Below are 6,790 nucleotides of genomic sequence, written 5' to 3'. Positions count from 1 at the left end.
TTAGCATTTCTAGCATAATCTTAAAAATTATAAAAATGGATATCGCTTCATTCCTGACGATATTGAGAAAGATTCCAGTTTATCCCTTTTTGTTGCTGCTATTTTTTATTTAAATTTTTACTTTTCCCCAGTTATAAGTAAAAATAATTTTTGAATTTTTTTTAAAACTGTGTTTCAAATTCTCTCTTCCCCCCTCTCCCCCACCCTATTCCCACATTGAGAAAATAAGCAATTTGATATAGGCTATATAAATGTGTAGAGATGCAAAACATTTGAATAATAGTAATGTTGAGAATAAAATATAAATGCCCCACTTCCCAAAAGAAAAACCTCAAGAAAAATAAATTGAAAAAAGTATGCCTCAATCTGAATTTGGACACCATCAGTGCTTTCTCTGGGGATGGACAGCATTCTTCACTGAAGTTCTTCAGAATTGTTTTGGGTCACTATATTGCTGAGAATAATGAAGTCATTCACAGCTGAACATTCTACAATAATGCTGTTACTTTATACACAATTCATTTCATTTTGCATCAGCTCATGGAAGTCTTTACAGATTTTTCTGAGAATATACTATCATAATCATATGCCAAAATTTGTCCAGCCACTCCTCAAATTATGGATATCCCCTTAATTTATAATTCCAGAAAAACGTTTGTTCCCTCCCTTGGCAGCTACCTTCCCTGAGAGGCCTTCCATCCACACTTTATCTATGTTGTTTGGCCCTGCTGTCACCCCATTAGACTGGGATCTCCCTGAAGGCACTTGTTTCCCTGGCATAGTATGAGACATAGTAGGTACTTCATTCCCTGTTTCTGTGCTTGCCTGCCCTTGGGGGTATGCTGGCACCAGGAGTCCCTAGGAGATACCACCACTTCAGATCCTCTCAGGTGTATTAAGCAGCTGTGCAGCAGACCCAGAAACCCCAGAAAAGAGCTTGTTTAAATATCTTTATATATATATAGGGCCTTTTCCATTATATTTTTCATTTCTTTTGGGAAACAGACCTAGTAAGTGGTATTGCTACATCAAAATTCACCTCCAAAGCTTGCATTTATGCAACACAATGTTACTATCATCATTTACCACTGTGTATCATGTATTTAACTTATTCCCCTGTTCCATTATTTCATTTCTTAGCTAATATCAGATTATTTTGGTGATAACCACTTTATATATAGTTTGAGATCTAGGGTTTGCACAGTTTTATAATAGCATTTTGGGCATAATACCAAATTTCTTTATAAAATGACTGAATCAGTTCACAACTTCATCAACAATGTATTAATGTCTCATTTTTCTTATGATCCCTCAAAATTTTTCATTTTCTTTTTCTGCCCTATTAGCCAATCTAATAGGAATGAAATAGTACTTCAGAACTGTTTTAATTTGCATCGCTCCAATTGTGAGTTAAAACATTTTTAAAAATATGGCTATAGAGAGCATTGATAACTTCATCTGAAAACTTCATATCTTTTGATAGGGTTGTGGGAAATCTGGGACACTATTACATTGTTGGTGGAGTTGTGAACTCATCTGGGGAATGGGCTTATTTTTATAAATTTGACTAAATTCCTTATCTGTTTGAGAAGTGAGATCTTTATCAGAGAAATTTTTTTTGTTACTATTGCTAACTGTATTTTCCTACATCCTATTCCCTCTTTTATTTATTAAAAATTTTATTTATTTTGAGCTTTACAAATCTTTACAAAAGCTTTACAAATCCCCAAATCTTACTTCCCTCCCCCCACCCCCCACAGAAGGCAATTTGTCAGTCTTTACATTGTTTCCATGTTGTACATTGATCCAAATTGAGTGTGATGAAAGAGAAATCATATCCTTAAGGAAGAAACATAAAGTATAAGAGATAGCAAGATCAGACAATAAGATATCAGTTTTTTTTTTCTAAATTTAAGGTAATATTAGTCCTTGGTCTTTGTTAAAACTCCACAGCTGTTTCTCTGGATACAGATGGTATTCTCCATTGCAGACAGCCCCAAATTGTTCCTGATTGTTGCACTGATGGAATGAGCAAGTCCATCAAGGTTGATCATTGTCCCCATGTTGCTGTTAGGGTGTACAGTGTTTTTCTGGTTCTGCTCATCTCATCTCATCTCATTCAGCATCAGTTCATGCAAATCCCTCCAGGCTTCCCTGAATTTCCATCCCACAATAGTGTTCCATGACACACATATACCACAGTTTGCTAAGCCATTCCCCAATTGAAGGCCATTTACTTAATTTCCAAATCTTTGCCACCACAAACAGGACTGTTATGAATATTTTTGTACAAGTGATGTTTTTACCCTTTTTCATTATTACTTCAGGGTATAGACCCAGTAGTAGTATTGCTGAATCAAAGGGTATACACATTTTTGTTGCCCTTTGGGTGTAGTTACAAATTGCTCTCCAGAAAGGTTGGATGAGTTCACAACTCCACCAACAATGTAATAGTGTCCCAGATTTCCCACAACCCTTTTAATAGTGATCATTATCTTTTCTGGTCATATTGGCCAGTCTGAGAGGTATGAGGTCATCCTATTCCCTCTTGCCCCCCTTCTATTCTCTCTTCTTTTGCCGTTTTTCTCCTATTTTACTTCTATTCCTTCCCCCAAACTGCCTTCCCTTCTATCATACTCCCCCCCCCCCCCTTTCTCTTGTCCCTTTCCCCCTCCTACTTTCCTGTAGGGTAAGTTAGATTTCTATACTCAATTTAGTGTGTATGTTTCTCTTTGAACCAATTTTGATGAGAGTAAGGTTCACTTGATTTTCCTCACCTCTCCTCCTTCCACTCCACTGTAAGACCTTTTTCTTAACTCTTTTATGAGAGGTAATTTACCCCATTCTACCTCTTCCTTTTCCCCAGTACATTCCTCTCACCCCTCAATTTTACTTTTTAGATATCAACCCTTCATATTCAACTCGTTCTTCTGCCCTCTATCTAAATACATGCTTTCTAACTTCCCTATTAAAGAAAAAATTTGCATGAGTAACATTATCTTCTTCTCATGTAGGAATATAAAGAATTCAACACCATTAAGTCCTTTATGATTTCCTTTTCCTAGGTACCTTTTCCTGCTTTTCTTGAGACTTGTATTTGAAGATAAAATTTTCTGTTCATCTCTGGTCTTTTCATCAGGAAAGTTTGAAAGTCCCCTGTTTTCATTGAATGGCCATCTTTTCCCCTGAAAGAATATGCTCACCCTATACTAAGATCAAAAATGGGTGCAGGATTTAGACATAAAAGACAATATTATTAGCAAAATAAGAGAACAAGGAATAGTTTACCTGTCAGGTCTATGGAAAGGGGAGAAGTTTATGACCAAGGAAGAGATGGAGAACATTATAAAAAACAAACTGGATAATTCTGAATGCATTAAATTAAAAAAAAAACTTTTGCACAAACAAAACCACTCTAAACAAGATCAAAAGAAATATAAATTGGGAAATAATTTTTACAACTAGTGTTTCTGACAAAGTACTTTTTTCTAAAATATATAGAGAACTGGAGGCAAATTTATAAAAAAAAAGCCATTCCCCAATTGATAAATGGTCAAAGGATATACTAAGGCAATTTTCAGAAGAGAAAATCAAAGCTATCTATAGTCATATGAAAAACTGCTTTAAATCATTACCGATTAGTGAAATGCAGATTAAAGTATCTCTGAGTTACCACCTCACACCTCTCAGATTGACCAATATGACCAGAAAGGATAATGATCAATGCTGGAGGGGATGTGGGAAATCTGCATTGCTGTTCATCTGTGAACTGATCCAAACTTTCTGGAGAGCAATTTGGAATTATGCCCAAAGGGTAATAAAAGTGTGTATACCCTTTGATTCAGTAATACCACTACTGGATCTATATCCTGAAGAGATCACAAAAAAGGGCAAAAACCTCACATGTATGAAAATATTCATAGCAGCTCTGTTTGTAGTGGCAAAGAATTGGAAATCAAGGGGATGAGGAGTGGCTAGGTGGCGCAGAGGGGCGGCTAGGTGGTGCAGTGGATAAAGCACTGGCCCTGGAGTCAGGAGTACCTGGGTTCAAATCCAATCTCAGACATTTAATCACCTAGCTGTGTGGCCTTGGGCAAGCCACTTAACCCCATTTGCCTTGCAAAAATCTAAAAAAAAAAAGAAATCAAGGGGATGTCCATCAATTAGGGAATGACTGAACAAACTGGTATAGGTATGTGATAGAAGACCATGATTCTATCAGAAATCAAGAGGGATGGGATTTCAGAGAAGCCTGGAAAGACATGCATGAATTGATGTTGAGTGAGATGAGCAGAACCAGAAGAACACTGTAAAAACAACATGGGGTGATGATTAATCTTGATGGATTTGCTCACTCCATCAGTGCAATAATCAGGGACAATTTTAGGGGATCTGTGATGGAGAATACCCTCTGTATCCAGAGAAAGAACTGTGGAGTTTAAACAAATAATAAAGATTATTATCTTCAATTTTAAAAAAAGATTATGTTCAGTTGTGCTGGGTATTTGATTCTTAGTTGTAAAAAAAATTTTTTTCCCTGTTTTGCCTTCAGGAATATCATATTCCAAGCCCTCCAATCCTTTAATGTAGAAGCTACTAAATCTTCTGTTATCATGACTATGCCTCCATAATACTTAAAATGTTTCTTTCTGTCTGCTTGCATTATTTTAACCTTGACTTGGTTGCTCTAGGATTTGGCTAAATATTCCTGGGAGTTTTCATTTGGGGATCTCTTTCAGGAGGTGATTAATGGATTCTTTCAATTTCTATTTTACCCCCTGATTCTAGAATATTAAGGAAATATTCCTTGATAATTTCTTGAAAGATATTGCATAACCTTTTTTTTTATTATGGCTTTCAGATAATCCAATCATTTAAAAATTATTTCTCCTGATACTATCCATCTCCTTTGACAGAGTTGATGGTGTTTGAACACAGATTGAAGCATACTTTTTTTTAAACTATTTTTCTTGAGGTTTTCCTTTTTTGGGGGGGGGATATTTACTTTCACAACATGACTATTATGGTAATTGGTTCCTGTCCTTCATTATTGAGGAAATGCAAAATAACATGTCTATGTTTGAGACAAATTACAGTGTGTCCAACTGTGGCTGATCAGATCAATATGAGCTTGAAATGCTCTACCACAGGCTGGGCACAAGTAGTCCATGTGAACACCTGGGGTTCTTACTCTAAACTTACATATGTCAAGTTCCCTTTTAGCTGCTTCAATTCTACTTTCCTCATGAAGCACAGCACCCTTACTGATGATGCTGATTGGTCCTGTACCAGTGTCACCCATGCTGTACAATCAATTCTAAAGTCCTTAAGTGAAACCTTCAGAGTGTTCCAGTATCATTTCTTCTGACCCCGCCTTGTGATCACTTACCCTGTGTGAGTTCTCCATAAAATAGTCTTTTTGGCAAGTGTACCTCTGGCATTCTAACAACATGCATAGTCCATCATGCTCTCTGTAGTTACACTGGAATTCTTGGTAACTGAACTCAGGAAAGAACCTCAGTATCTGGTGTCTTCTCCTGCCGGATAATCTTCAGAACCTTCCTTAGATAATTTAAGTGGGAAATGATTCCGTTTCCTGGCATGGCACTGGTAGACTGTCCAGGTTTCGCAGGCATATTAGCAATGAGGTTAGCACAACAGCTCTATAGACCTTCAGTTTGGTAGGCAGTCTAATACCTCTTCTCTCCCAGTTTCTTTTATAGCCTCCCAAATACTGAGCTAGCTCTGGCAATAAGTGTGTCAACCTCATTGTCAATGTGTACCTCACTGGAAAGGCCACTGTTAAGGTAAATGAACTTGTACAAAGTATTCAAAACTTCTCCATTTGCTGTAACCAATGATTCCACATAGGATGGTGTGGTGCTGTGATGGAGTACTTCTTGGTGTTAATGTTTTGCATGACTACACATTTTTAACCTATATCAAATAACTTGCTTTATCAATGAGGAGGAGTGGGGTGGGGAAGAGGGGAGAAAATTCAGCACTCAAAGTGTAAAAAAAATGTTAAAACTTGTTTTTTTTTTTAAATATGTAACTGGGGGAAAATAAAAATAAAATAAAAGTATCTTTACAATAAATTATCTCTCCTGGATCTACTTTCCAGGTCAGTTGTTTTTTTCAGTGAAATATTCCACATTGTCTTCTATTTTTTTTCCCATCCTTTTGGTTTTGTTAGGTTGTTTATTGCTTCTCATAAAATAATTAGTTTCCATTTGCTCAATTCTGATTTTTAAGGAATTACTTTTCTCCAGTGAGCTTTTGTAATTCCTTTTCCTTTTGACCAATTCTACTTTTTAAGGGAATTTTTCTTACTCTTTTTTTTCCAATTGTCAATTCTGCTTTTTTTAAGAAATTCTCTTCAGAAGATTTTTGGACCTCTGTTACCATCAATTTTCCTGATAATTTCTTGAAATATGATATCTAGGCTCTTTTTTTTAACATGAATTTCAGGAATTCAGTAATTCTTAAATTATCTTTCCTTGATATATATTTTCCTTGTCAGTTATTTTTCAAATGAGAAATTTAAAATTCTCTTCTATTTCTCATTCTTGAGACTATTATTTTTCTTTATTTTATATTATTACAATAATCTTGTTGTTAGAGTAATCATAACCCCCCCCTGCCCCCCCCCCAAATATGAGAAACCTCAAGAATAGTGAGAGAGGAAAAAAAAGTATACTTCAGTCTGTGTTCAAATTCCAATGGCTCTGTCCTGGGAATGAGTTGCCTTCCCCATCAATAGCCACCAGAGAAGTTGCTTCAATATTTT

Source organism: Macrotis lagotis, chromosome 3 (assembly GCF_037893015.1).
Source record: "Macrotis lagotis isolate mMagLag1 chromosome 3, bilby.v1.9.chrom.fasta, whole genome shotgun sequence".
NCBI lineage: Eukaryota > Metazoa > Chordata > Mammalia > Peramelemorphia > Peramelidae > Macrotis > Macrotis lagotis.
Note: the sequence above shows the minus strand (reverse complement) of the source record.